Genomic DNA, 14,919 nt, shown 5'->3' with positions numbered 1-14,919 from the left:
AAGAGAAGGGCGAATCCTGTACTCGAACGTCTGCTAGCGACAAAGTAAAAAGAAAGAAGAAAAAGAAGACAATGCCAAGTTCATCCAAGATATTCTCTTCTGCAGCTGATGAAGATGAGGATAAAGACTGGAGTATTTTCAACCAGCCTTACTGGAAGAACTTGGAGCCAGCAAGACAAGAGGAGTTGCGAAAGTTGTCGGCAGCTGTCGGTCCACAGGTGTACACAGTGGAGTACGACGAACCCTCGCCCATGGAATGGCGAGCTTTAAGAGAGGGGGAATGTAAGGGGGTGAAGAGAAGGAAGAGTCCAAAGGATGATACCTTCCCTTCTCCTTATCCGGAACCACTTAGCCAGACAGCAGGGTTGCCGGGGGAAGACTTTCTGCCCTGGACCAACTGGACCATGTGACTGCAAGGGACAGGGAGGAAAAGGAAGGGGCGGTGGACGGAAGGTGTACAGTCAGAGGGTGCAAAAGCAGAGCGCACCAGGCATGGAGGGGAGTACGCCAGAGACAGGGGAGAGCGCGCCAGAGAGAAAGCAGGCTGCAGCACCGCGCTCCCAGAGAGAGAGAGAACTCCTTGTCTGAGTTCTGGGACTGAAGTTTGAGACATAGTGCGCGCTGTATGTGAGTACGTGGATTCGGTAGCCTCTGTGACCAGAGGAGACCTTACCCCTGACAGTGCAAATACAGGGACCCGAGCGCACAGTACTGGGGACCACAGTGACAAGTCAGGGCCCCTGAGTGTGGCCAAGAGACTTCCCAGTATGTATAGCATTGTTACTGCAGAGAGACTGACAGCGCAACATACAGAGACTTAGCCCAGAGACTTAGAATCAGTTCCGCAGCATCTCCCTGCTTCCTGCTTTAATCCCTGAGGTTCCAGCTTCACCCTGAGAAGAGACTGCAGAAACTTAACCCCTGAGGGTCCAGCTACATCCAGAGGAGACTATTTAGACTGTGAGCGCTTCTAGTGACAATGCCAACGTGAGCGAGAGACCCTGCAATCAAGCTTTCCCTGGACTGATAAGTCATATTAATGCTAGTCGAGCCATCTCAACACTGCATAACTGTTTAGTAGTTTTCTTAGTCTATTTTGCTGTTTATATTGTTACTCTTACTCATTTAATCCCCTTACTGCTCCTCCCTTCATGGAGAATTTATCCCTGTAAATAAACCCTTTAACTCTTGTTCTGTCACTTTTCTGTGGTGAAATCCTCAGTACCTGCTGGTTATTACACATACAAAACACAAATAGAAAATACAATGAACAAACTAATAGTGACAGACAGGTACACAGGGGAGAGGACCCTCTCCTTACAGCCTTGCATTCTACAGGATAATGGGAAAGGAGGCATTAGGTTTGGGGGTTGCAGAAGCTCTGGTGTTGGTGAGATGGAAGTGGGGTCATTGCAGGCTGTAAGGTGTTCTGAAGACATGGGTTTTCAAGTTGAAAGTTCCGATTATAGGGGGATAATCGGATGTGTTAGGCCATAGAATTCTTCAGGATGGGGGATACTCGGAAGAAGTCTTGCAGGCAGAAGGATAAGGAACATACAATTGTGGAGGAGAGAAAGAGGTCTTGAAAGGATTAGAGATTACATGGTGGGAGATGTCAGGAGATAAGTTCATAGATATATAGGGGAGACAGATTATAGATGGCTTTATAGGTCAATGTTACTAACATGAAGTGGATACGTTATGGAATTTGGAGACAATGAAGGGATTTGCAGAGAGGAGAAGTGGGGCAGTAGTGGGGGCAGACGTGGATTAGTAGGGCAGCAGAGTTATAGAAAGACTGGAGAGGTGTGATGATGCTATTGGGGATGATGAGGTCCTAGACCTCACAAGGCTATCTGAGTGACTTGGGCAGTTCAGAGGAAGAGGTGATAGTCATGCTGCCTAAGGGCCTCGTTATACTCTTCAATGTCCCAGCGACCCCACCAATGATCCGACGTGGATGGGATCGCTGGAACACAGCTGATCGCTGGTGAGCTGTCACATAGACAGACTCACCAGCCATCAGGATCAGCGAGCAAGCTGGTATCCAAGGTAAACAGCGGGTAACTAAGAGCCATGCGGCTCTTAGATACCCGCTGTTTACGTTGGATACCAGCTCCCAGCGTTGCTGATCGTTGGTCTCTCGCTGTCACACGCAGCGATGCATGCTGGCCAGCGGGAGACCAATGATCAAAAAATGGCTCAGGACACTCCTGCACGATCAGCGATACCCGGCGGGGGGGTGGTCGCTGATGCGTGCCACACACAGCGATATCGCTGGTGAGATCGCTGTGGCGTCACAAAATCAGCAATCTCACTAGCGATCTCGCTGTGTGTGATGGGGCCTTTAGCTGCACAACAAACAAGTGAGCAGGGTACAAAAATGCCAATGCCGGCCCTAGGGATTAAGTTGGTTGCTATTGTGCACCACAGCCGGACCCAAATCTTTTCTTTGTTGCCTCCTCCCCCTACTCTGCTTCCTCCACCGTCTACTCATCCGGTCAGAAAATTTAGGCAGTGTGTGAGTGCTTTTGGTGCTCTCATCAATCTGCTGCTTGACTGTCTACAGTGCAGCCTCACTTCTGCCTCCCGCAACAACACCACTTGAAGACCAATGAGTGGGCCTCCATGCAGTACGTGTGTGCTGTGTTGTGCTGCTTTGAATACTCCACAAACATAGCTAGCACTGATGACACCATCATCACCGTTACTAAGCCAGTTCTATGACTCCTAGAATAACAAAGCTTAAGGCAATGATGGATGAGATGGTGACCCAGGAGGAAGAAGAGGAGGAGGAACAGGGACCATTCACATCATTATCAGGCAAGGCATCCACATAAATCTTCATGGATGAGTTCCTGTACCAAAAGTGGCCAGATACACAAATGTCCAGCCAGGAGACAGTTTTGGAGGGTGAGTAAGAATATGAGGAAGATGATGAAGAGCAATCGTGTTCACAGCAGAGTGGCACTCAAACCAGCTCATGAGCATAACTGAAGTGTGGCTAGGGGGATAAAGAGGATACAGGATACAGAGGACCCAGATGATACACCTCACACCCATTAAAGCTTGTTGTTGCCTCTGAGCAGCCTGGCACACATGAAGCAATATATGCTGCTGTGACTGCGCAACGACAGTCGATTTGCCCGGTATTGAAGTATATTTGGTGCAACTACTCCATTCCTGTCTATGAGTGTTTAGTTGCTAGATTTGTATGCTGTTCATAAAGTTAGAACAAAAAAAACTCCCAAAGGCTCACACAGTGAGATCATGTGACTGTATATCCTGTTTTTCCTGTGTGTATGAGAGAAGCAGCCTGCTGTAGATGATGCACAGATAGAGACCCACAAAGGATTTATTCCTGATCTAGTAAGCTTATCATATATTGTTCCTGTTTGTTCCTGAATGAAGAAGTTCTGTTGTCACACGCTTGGAGAGTATCCTTAATAATCCGCTGCCAATAGATTGTGGGCCCAGAGTGACACAGAACCCCATAGTAACACTGCAACAGAAGCCCAGATCAAAAGCAGCACAGAGTAACAGAGAAGATGTCTACTGGCAGCAATCCTGTCAAGTTCTCAGTGCCAAGCCTCACTAACCAGAAGTACCAGTTCTGGAAATTCAAGGTGAAGATGCTGCTCATAAGAGAAGGCACGTGGAAGTATACTCAGGAACACATCCATTACCAAATGATTGGCTAAAGAAGGATCAGAAAGCAGATGATCAGATTGTGCATATATGCAAGTGTGCAACTGCAAAGCAGATGTGGGATGAGTTACAGAAAGTGCATGAAAGATCAAATCTCAGCAATAAGCTTTATCTCATGAGAAAGCTGTATCAGTCTAAGCTAAGTGATGGACAGAATATGCAGGACTATATAAGGAACACCCTAGAGATTGTGGAGCGTCTCAGGGGTATTGGAGACCAAATTAAAGATTTTCATGTTGCACTTCTATAAGGTGGTCTTCCAGAGAGTTATGACACACTCGTGGCTGCACTAGATGCACGGCCAGATGATGAGCTGACACAAGAGTATATTAAAGGCAAACTTGTGGATGAATTCAAGAGAAAAGCGCAGCATGTAACCAGCAGTAATGAATCCAGAGCAGAAGCAGCATTAAAGACACAGGATTTCCCTAAATATAAGAGCAATCTAAGAAAAACTCGTGAATGTTTTGTCTGTAAAAAGCCTGGCCACCTTAAAGCAGACTGCAGAATTGGAAAGCAAGAGTGAGTCAGCTTAAAAAGCAGACCATTAATCAAAGGGTTAAAACCGCTGTAAAGGAAGATTCTGCATGTATTGAAGCTGCATTTAATGCCAGTATAGGCCCATCTGCAAAGCATATATGGTGTATAGATTTTGGTGCAAGCAGCCATATAATATCAAGGATTTCTTCACTGACCTTAATGAAAGCAAGTTAGAAAAGTTCATCTTAGCTAATTGTCAATATATAACTTCAGAAGGAGTAGGAGACTGCTACCTCCACTGTCCAGTTTCCTCAGCACAAAGCAAAAAGATCCCAGTTAAGGATAGTCTATATGTTCCCTGCCTTGAAATCAATCTTCTGTCAATAAAGAAGCTCACACAAAAAGGGGAATGTAGTTACTTTTAGAGATAACAGCTGCATCATCTCAAAGAAGGGTCACACTCTTGCAGAAGGAAAAATCTAAGATGAACTTTATCAGCTAAAATGCAAAGAAAGATTGTATAGTGCTAGACAAGATCTGCATAAGAACTGTATCCATGTATGGCACAGACATCTTGGGCACAGAGACCCAGAAGCAGTAAGGGAGCTAGCTCAGCTTGCAAATGGTATTGAAATCAACCAGTGTAGTCAAATGATGAAGTGCACTAGCTGTCTTAAAGGGAAAATATCCAGAAAATCCTTTCCTAAAATAAGCACCACTAGATCTGCACAGCCTCTGGATCTGAAACATACAGATGTATGTGGTCCAATGAGTGTTCAAGCTCCTAGCAAGAAGAGATATTTTCTCACATTTATTGATGACTACTCCAGATATACAGCCGCCTACCTGCTTCACAGTAAGAATGAAGTTCCACAGAAACTTGAAGATTATCTTGCTGTAGTTTTTAACAAATTTGGAAGAATGCCAAAAGCCCTGCTTGCAGATAATGGAACCAAATATACAACTGGTAAGGTGCAAACCATTTTGAAAAGTGATGGAATCGTGTTCCAGACTACCATTCTGTACAACCCAGAACAAAATGGCATTGCAGAGAGAAAGAACAGTACTCTCTGTGAAAGTGGAAAAAGTATGTTGTTTCATGCAAATCTACCTACAACGTATTGGGGAGAAGTCATCATGACAGCTTGCTATCTTCAAAACAGAGTGCCAGGTAAAGCCTCAAATAAAACTCCATATGAGCCATGGAACTGCGAGAAGCCTAACCTGAAGCAAATCAGGATATTTGGAAGCAAAACTTTTATGTATGTTCCCAAAGAAAAACGTTCCAAGTGGGAATCACATGCAAAGCAAGGAGCCCTGGTGGGCTATAGCGAAACGCAAAAAGGATACAGAATCCTGCACCCAGAGACCAACACAGTAGCAATCAGTAGAGATGTAGCGATTGATGAAAACTTTGTATCTCTCAAATTTCATGAAGTTACACTAGTTATTCAACCTAAGAAGCAAGAACAAGAATCTCAATCATCAAACCCAGATGCTGAAAAGGAAAACACTGAAGTGTGGATAAGCTCTGAAGCCACCAAGAAGAACCAAGTCAACCTCCAGTCAGGAGATCAGAAAGATATCCCAGCTAGATGCCTTTCTTATATGGTCAGAACACTTCCTGAACCAGAGCCACAGTCATGGCAAGAGATTCAAAAACTACCTGTTCGCGAGAAGCAGAAGTGGATAAATGCGGCTAATGAAGAGATGGAGTCCCTTCACCAACTCCAGACATGGGAGTTTACTGAGCTACAACAAGGTAAAAGAGCTATCGATGTAAGCTGGTCTTCAAAAACAAATGACTCATAAAGTAAAGTTCACCGGTTTAAGGCAAGATTGGTCGCAAAAGTATGGTAAAGATTATGATGCTACATTTTCCCCAGTTACGAAGCAAACCACATTCAGAACTTTAATGTCCTTATCTGCAGTTCAACAGATGACAGTGAGACATTTTGACATCAAAACAGCCTTCCTACATGGTGACATTGAAGAAGAGTTGTACGTGAGCCAACACGAGGGATATATTAAAAAAGGTGAAGAGCACCTTGTTTGTAAAATGCAAGAATCTCTCTATAGACTTAAGCAGTTGGCAAGAGCTTGGAACTCAAAAATTAACAAAGTTTTGATGATGAAGGATTTAAATGATCTCAAGCTGATCTATGTTTGTATGCGAAAAATGTAGCGAAAGAGTGGATGTATATTCTCCTATATGTAGACAATGTAATCATGTCTCATCAAGATGAAAAAGAAATTGCAAAGCTAGGTGAAATTCTCAACCAGCACTTTGAGACTAAGGACCTTGGAAATGTAACAAATTATTTGGGAATCCAAATCCAGAAAGAGGAAGATGGGAGTTTTCTTCTCAACTAAAGTTCTAAAATTTCCGCAATCCTAAACCAGTTTGGAATGTCAGAAACCAAAGGTGCATCAACACCAATGGATCCATCCTACTTAAAGTTGGAAGGAGAAGAAGATCTGCTACCCAGCAATGAGAGTTACAGACAAGCAGTGCGGGGCGCTTCTGTACATAGCAACCACAACTCCTCCGGATATCACAGCCACAGTTGGAATTCTCTGCCGACATGTAAGCAAGCCACGCCAAAGAGACTGGAAAGCAATTAAGAGAATTCTTCAATATCTTAAAGAAACTCAAAAGGCTAAATCTTAAGATATCTGCATTAGGAGATATTACTCTCAGAGGTTATGTGGATGCAGATTAGGATGGAGATTCAAGTGATCGGAAATCAACAAGTGGTTACTTGTTCAAGTTGGGAGAAAATTCAATTTCTTAGTCCAGCAGAAAACAAGTGTCAGTCACATTATCTTCTACAGAAGCAGAATATGTGTTTGCTGCTTATGCAAGTCAAGAAGTAATTTGGATGAAACAACTGTTGGTTGAGCTAATGGCTTGCCAAAATCTTCCAAAAGTTATCTATGAGGACAACCAAGGATGCATTAAACTTGCCAGACGTGAGAAGATTATTACAAGGACTAAGCACATTGATGTAAAACATCACCACTTACGTGAATTAGTGAAATGTGGTGTACTCGAGTTTGTGTATTGCAAGTCTGACAAGATGATAGCTGATGGTATGACAAAGCCATTATCAAGAGCCAAGTTTGTGGACTTCAGAACCGCAATGGGACTAACAGGATAAGTAGTTGTTGAGTGGGGGTGTTTTAATATGCTTGGTGCAACAACTCCATCCCTGTCTATGAGTGTTTAGTTGCTAGATTTGTATGCTGTTCATAAAGTTAGAACAAAAATAACTCCCAGAGGCTCACACAGGGATAGCATGTGACTATTTCCTGTTTTTCCTGTGTCTGTGTATGAGAGAAGCAGCCTGATGCAGATGCTGTACTGATAGAGACACACAAATGATTTATTCCTGATCTATTACGCCTATCATATATTGTTCCTGTTTGTTCCTGAATAAAGAAGCTCTGTTGTCACACGCTTGGAGAATATCGTGAATAATCCACTGCCGACACCCAGATTGTTACTTGTGCTGATTACTGTGTGGCCACCCTGCTGGATACCCGCTACAAGCACAATGGCCATCCTAAAGGTACTGTCACACTTAGTGATGCACCAGCGATCCCGACCAGCGATATGACGCGGTCAGGATCGCTGGTGCATCGCTAAGTGGTCGCTAGTGAGCTGCCACACAGGCAGATCTCACCAGCGACATTGCAGGGGTCGGGGGTCGCTACTTACCTGTCAGACGAGGCAATCCTGACGTCCTCCCGCCCGCGTCCACGCGTCGCTCGTCTTCACAGCAGGAAGCTGACGACGACAAACAGTCCAGGACATTCTCGCACGATCAGCGATAACCAGCGGGGGAGCGGTCGGAGGTATCAGACATAGCGATATCGCTAGCAATATCGCTATAATGTCACAAAAACCAGTGACGTTATAGCGATATTGCTAGCGATATCTCTTGGTGTGACAGGCCCTTTACTGCCGTCACTAGAGTGAGATGAGGAAATGTGGGAATACAAGCACACACTGGTTGATGCACTACTGATAGTGGCCTCACCTGACCGGCGGCTCAGTGGAAGCACAAGGCAGAGAAGGATGAAGTCGCCAACTCAGCTGGGACACTGGCAGCACCTTGGAAATGATGGTTAGCATTACAGAAATGTTGGAAATCTTACTCAGCACGTCGCAAAATCCAGCACCATCATCTGATATGGTCCCTATTTTGGTACAAACAGATGTTTTTTGTTACAGTGCAGAGGCTTTTTGGCACAGTATTCCCAGAGGCGTTTTGCTAAAGTAGAAGCAAAGGCTTTTAAGGCACAGTGCACATACAAACTTTTTGGTAAAGTAGAAACAGAAGCTTTTTGGCATAGTCCACACAAAGGCTTTTTTGCACCTTACTCCCAGAGGCTTTTTGGTACAGTACAAACAGAGGAATTTTGGCAAAAAAAAATGGGAAAGATACAGCTGAATACTAGAATTTATTTTAGACATATCACCCACAAAAAGAAGGCTGCAGAGTAGAATTTAAAAAAAAAAACACTACTCATATAGACATAGTAATAGAATAAAATATTTTTTTCTCCCCACAAATGGAAAAGAGACAGCTGCAGAGTAGAATTTTTAAAAGAAATGCTACTCCTAAATACACAGTTGAAGAGTAGAAAAATTTGCTAGAAACACTACTCATATAGACACAGCTGTTGTGTATTCTCTTACTTCTCAGTCGGGGCTCCCTCTGGTGGTTACTCTGGGTAGTGGAGCTGGCCGGATTGACAGAGGTCTGCCACCTGACAATGATGATTGGAAATCTGGGGTTACTGGTTGGGAGTATTTAAGTGAGCAGACTTACCTGAATTGTTGCTGGTGATTAGTTATTCCTGTGCAACTTGAGGTCTGCTGTCTCTTGCCTGATACTGCATTTTTCATAAGTTGTTCGTTTGCTAATCCTTTGCTTCTGATCTGGTTTTGCCTCTTTTTGCTTTGCTGTGCGAGTTCAGCGTGCTCCCTGCTGGGGCTGCGCTGGACCCTGCTCCATATGTTACAGCTTGTGTCAGTTTGTTCAGTCCCCTGTTATATTAGTCTCTTTTGCTTTGCTGCCAGTTTACACCAGAATGCTGATATAGTGGGGGAGAGGTCGTGAGACTTCAGTGTTTTTTGCACATCAGACGTTGGATTTTTTAGGGTTTTTGCATGATTGCAGACAGTGTCTTTCCTTTCCTATCCTATCTAGACAGTTTGGGCCCCATCATTTGCTCAGTCTATTTTCTGCCTGTGTTTGTCCCTCATCTGGTCTCACTGACAATATATGTTTGGGGACTATCTATTTCTTTGGGGTTCTACTCCGGGGCAGTTTAGATTTCACCTTTCTTGCTTTAGGCCTAGTTATTTCTCCGGCTGTGTTGGGGCATCTAGGGCATCATAGGTATGCTCCACGGATACTGTTAGTTGTGTTGTTAGGATTAGGGGTGTGCAATTCGCTAAGTGACCAACCTTTCTGGTTTCCTGGTGGCTTAGCCTATTCCTGCCATCCTCCTCGGTGACCTGTTCATAACACACAGCAGTACTGTAAAATTATTTGTTTGGCCTGCAAATGGCAAAGAGAGTGCTCCTGAGATTTATTCATTTACCATACTACTAGAAAAGAAAAAAATATTTATTTGGCCAAGAAATGGCAACAAGGTCGATGATGACAACTATTTGTTTCCTAGACTACTATAAAACACACACCGGTCCAGAAAAATTATTTATTTTGCCTAGAAATAGCAATGAGATGGCTGATGGCAATTATTTATTTCCCAAACTACTATAAAACACACACCAGTTTAGGAAATGTATTTATTTGGCTCTATAAATGGCAAGGAGATGGCTAATGCCAAATATTTATTTATCAACACTACTAGAAAAGACACAGATCCAGAAAAATAATTTCTTTGGCCTAGAAATGGCAGTGAGATGGCTGATGTCAATTATTTATTTGCAACACTACTAGAAAACACATAGCAGTCCTGAAAAATTATTTATTCTGCCTATAAATGACAAAAAGATTGCTAATGTCAATGATTAATTTCCCAGACTACAACAAAACACACTGATACCAGAAAACACAGAGTGTACATCCCAAGTATATAAAAATACAATATTTTATTTATCATATACAATATCACATGATGTCATAAATACATAATAATAAAGTTCATGAACAAAGGGGAAAGACAAACAAATAAGTATGTTCCACCGGGCCTGGCACTATAAATATACAGAGGTGGGAGAGTAGCAACTTGTAATTATAAAGTCAATCATAGTAACCGCAAAACAGTGCAAAAAATGAGAACACTCAATGGACATTTCAACCCAATAGGGTAATAAAGTGCAACTGGAGTAACGTTAATTAAGTACCCAGGTCAGAAAAGACCAATGTTAGGTAGTTATAAGAGTTCCCTAATGGCTACAACGGGCCACTGAGAGCAAAATTAAATATCCACAAAAGTGCAAAATAATATCAATAATAATGGCGGAGCCACTCTTACCCATAGTCCCCCTCCACAGAGTCCCGGAACACGCAGGCTGCGTGGATATTTGTGGATATTTCATTTTGCTCTCAGTGGCTCTTTGTAGATATTTGATTGATCGTTCAGATGGCGGTGAACGTTGGGGTGCAGAGAAATAAGAGAAGGACACAGAAAGGTGCAGGTTTCTTTACCTTTTACTTGCAAGTGGCGGCAATTCTGGGTACCACATATAGGTGATGGATTGAGTCCGGCTCGCCTGGAGGCATTCTGGGGATCCACCCTGTCAGGTGGGGTTTGGGACCTTCCTTCTGCCCTTTGTTTTCGGGTCCCCGCTGTTTGTAACTAAGCTGCGACCCTCTCTTGTGTGATGGTTTCTAAGCTGTATGGCTGACAGCGTGAGTTGGGCAATTTCTTCCTTCCTCAGTGTGCCTTTACTGTTGTCAACAGCCGCTCTCTGACAGGCTGGATTGAGCTCTTCCTTGTCTCCAAATCGGATCTTCCTGCTTTTCACTTGCTCATAATAGAGCGCAGCTCAAGCTTCACTTTGCACACTAACGTCAGAGCGCGGGCAGGACTTTGCGTCGTACTTTATTTCTGGCTCCGCCCACAATGGCACACCCCTCTCTGCTCGCCAGCACTGTGTGACGCAGTTATGGAGGTGATTTGAAAACCCATTAAAGTCTCTAGCACACAATTTAATAAAGTCAATGACACACAGTACCCAACTTTTCCAGGCTCCTTGTACCCAGCTTTGCTAGTCTCGATAAATCCTGTTCGTCGTGATGCCAGTTGGAGCACCCCGCAGGACCTTAGGGTACTCGGTACCAGGCCCCTTGACTTCAATGGGGGATGTCACGATGGCAGTGACCCGGTCCGTGGGCGTCCAGTAATAAAATAGAGGAAAGTTGTGTGATGTTTAAGTGTGACACCACCCGTGGTGTGCAGCAATGAGTGGCCGACGCTGCGGTTTTGGTCCTCTGGGGCTGATGGTGACGCAGCAAAGAATGGTTCAGCTCCCCACGGGTAGAGCGGAGGCCCCAGGGCAAAGATATTTGATTAATCATTCAGATGGTGGTGAACGTTGGGGTGCAGAGGAATAAGAGAAGGACACAGAAAGGTGCAGGTTTCTTTACCTTTTACTTGCAAGTGGCGGCAATCCGGGGTACCACATACAGGTGATGGATTGAGTCCGGCTCGCCTGGAGGCATTCAGGGGATCCACTCTGCCAGGTGGGGTTTGAGACCTTCCTTCTGCCCTTTGTTTTCGGGTCCCCGCTGTTTGTAACTAAGCTGCGACCCTCTCTTGTGTGATGGTTTCTAAGCTGTATGGCTGACAGCGTGAGCCTATATCACGGGTACTATCCTTTTCACCGTCAGCCCCGGGCTCCTGCTCTGCTGCCGTGCCTTCAGGTGTTCAATGTCACCGAGGAACTTGCAGTCCCCTGTACTTCCAGATTCGGCTGTCAGGGCGTACAGCTCCTGTTCAGCCTAGGGCTCTGGCGTCCTCTTTTTATATCAGCGCTTCGCTCTGGGGTCAGCTATACGCAATTTTAGCTTCCCCAGAGCCTCTTGTCTCCGCTCCTATCTTTTCCCTCTTCACAGACCAGCTCCCCGTCGCCAACTGACTAACTGTCGTGTCATGAGCCCCAGCTGCTCCCGTTTCCATGACAACTCCCTTGTTTGCTCTCTCAGCTGACTCCTTGCTGACTCACTAACCCCATCTGCTGGCCAGAATTTATAAGGGTATGTGCACACGCTGCGGAATGCTCTGCGGATTTGGCCGCGCGGATTTTGTAAAATCCGCAGGTAAATCTGCATGTCAAAAGACCTGAGGTTTTACCTGCGGATTAGCCTGCGATTTTGCCCTGCGGTTTTTCATCTCCACAATGGAGGAGATGGCAAACCGCAGCGGAATCCGCAGAAAGAATTGACATGTCAATTCTTTCTGCGGTTTTGAAACCGCAGCAAATCCGCAGGGAAAATTCTGCAGCGTCTGCACAGCGTTTTTTTTTTCCATAGCTTAGAATGCTACTGTACACCGCAGCAAAAACTGACACAGCGTGTGTGGGTCGCCCTCCCAGGGTTGTGGGGTACTTGGTACCGGGCCCGATGAGCTTCAATGGGAGATGTCACGGCAGCTGGGACCCGGCCCGTGGCCCTGGGCGCCCATTGTAAAAGGGGGGAATGTTCAGTGGGCTTATGATGATTAGAATGAATGAGTCGTGACGCCACCTGTGGTGTTCGGCAATGAAGGTGTTAAGCCGACGCTGCAGACAGTTCCTCTGGGACAGATGGTGTGGTGCAGCAATGATGTTATAGCCCTCCACAGGCAGGGCTTTAGTCCCAGGGCAGAGTAGGTGAAGTGACACTTAGATGGTGTAGTGTCGGGCGCAGGGGATGTAGCAGTGCCAGGCAGGTTGACGCTGGAATAAGTGGAGGACACCAGGGCATGTAGTTCCAAAGCTTTACTCACAGTCTGTTGTGGCACAAGAGCCCACATCCATGCCGTGTCCTCCGGGTCAGGAGCTCAGCCAACCTCCAGGCAAGATGAAGTACTCCTTTCCAACACTCCGCCAATTTATATGCCTTTTCTGAACGTCTCCCTCTTAGCGCCTTTAGTGAAGTACTCACAGTACTGAGTTACACTGGAGTTCCTCCTGTCCGATGTTCCTATGATCTCTACTTGTATGGCAGACAGCTGTAGCCTGCTTCGGGGACTCCTTACTACCTAGTACCGGCTCACTATAGATGCTGTTGTGCCCCCAAGTCTTGTGTGGGAATAAAGTGGTGACAACTTCTATTCCTCCGGTGTCTGCTGCAGGACTATTAGTATCCATACAACCTCGGGGACCAGACCCCGGCCTTGCGCCCAGAACTTGGGAAGGGTTCTCCTCTAACCCTAATCCTTAGTTTTCTTCTTCTCCTTACGTTCCGTACTAATCCTTTCCTTCTTATGGAGAGTCAGGCTTTCTATCAGAGTTCCTTTCCTGTGCCAGCGGACCCAGGTCAGTGAGGTCGGCTGCAGCACTTCCTTCCTCAATCCCACTCAGAGGATCTTCTCTCACAGACTCCTGTGACAAACTGACTAAATCCTACACTCTTCCCGTTCTTTTAGTGCAGACTAAACTCCACCCGCCTCCCAGCATGCTTCGTGTTCCAAGCAGGGAGCCACCAAATGGTGCTTTGCTACACTACTATGTTGTGTGGGATGCAGGTGTTGGAGCGTGGTCAGGTGTCTCCACCTTACCTGGATGGTGGGGTACCACACCTCAGGAGGAGGTGCAGTACCTCTGTGGCAACTGAACCCTCAGGGGCGCCACATGTGCACACACCCTAAGGAAGCTCCCCTTTCTGACCTGCAGCAGGAATTGTCATGTAATCTATGTTACCTGGCATGGGGACCCCCTCCTGCCTCCAGGCATGACTTCACCCCCTAGGAGGGAGGCAATGTCACTGTGACAACCGGACTCTGGGGTGGCACATATGTATATATTAGGATGGGGCCAGAATGAGTGACATATATACCAGGATGGAGGGCATATATTCCAGGAAAAAGCCAGGATGAGGGACATGTATACCATAATGGAGGACATTAAAATATAGCGGTATTGGAGGACCTGGTCCAAATCTTGCACTGGGGCCCAACGTCAATGACAATATTTGATGTCACAGTTCCCCCTCCCTTTCAATGGCCTTTTTACCCACTTATTAGATGCTTCAATAAAAAAAATAGAGTCTGAACTAGTCTAATGCTGCTAACATGAAGGTTTCTTGAAAGAATGGGATATATCAGTGCAGAATAGCTTCTGTGGCCATTGTGAAAATGCAAATATTTTTCTTAATACAAATTGTGATATGAAAAATGAAAAAAAGCATTGTCAAAAATAAAAAAAATGTTTACCATAAAACTTGCCTTAAACGGTGTTTTTCTGATGGCACAATCCCTTTAATAGGTGCTCTGACCACAGTTGTGTACAAGTCCTGTAATGGGAGTACTTTTCTTTCCTATAAACAGTGAAATCCGTGAGTAATAAATGAAAATTGTAGTCATTCTGGCCATTAAGTCATCAAACACTGCACAAAACAAAGCCAACAAAATGTCCTTTACTAATAATTTCATGATGTTTGGACTATAAATTTCCAAAACAAATGAACTCATTGATTCCTAATAGGGATTTGTGCAGGTCATGTTGTTCCTCACTAAATATCAAGCTCATTACTGCCATCCACGTTT

At 45.1% G+C, this 14,919-nt stretch overlaps 1 protein-coding gene across 1 annotated transcript in view; it reads left to right on the top strand.

Annotated features, from left to right (window-relative positions):
- Positions 1 to 14,919, top strand: part of CCKAR (cholecystokinin A receptor) — a 267,546-nt gene that overhangs the window by 251,462 nt on the left and 1,165 nt on the right. The gene's annotated exons all lie outside the window — the stretch shown is intronic.

The sequence above is a fragment of the Dendrobates tinctorius genome, unplaced genomic scaffold, assembly GCF_039654945.1.
Source record: "Dendrobates tinctorius isolate UK_male_01 unplaced genomic scaffold, ASM3965494v1 ptg000039l, whole genome shotgun sequence".
Taxonomy (NCBI): Eukaryota; Metazoa; Chordata; class Amphibia; order Anura; family Dendrobatidae; genus Dendrobates; species Dendrobates tinctorius.
Note: the sequence above shows the minus strand (reverse complement) of the source record. Positions and strands in the feature narration are given on the sequence as shown.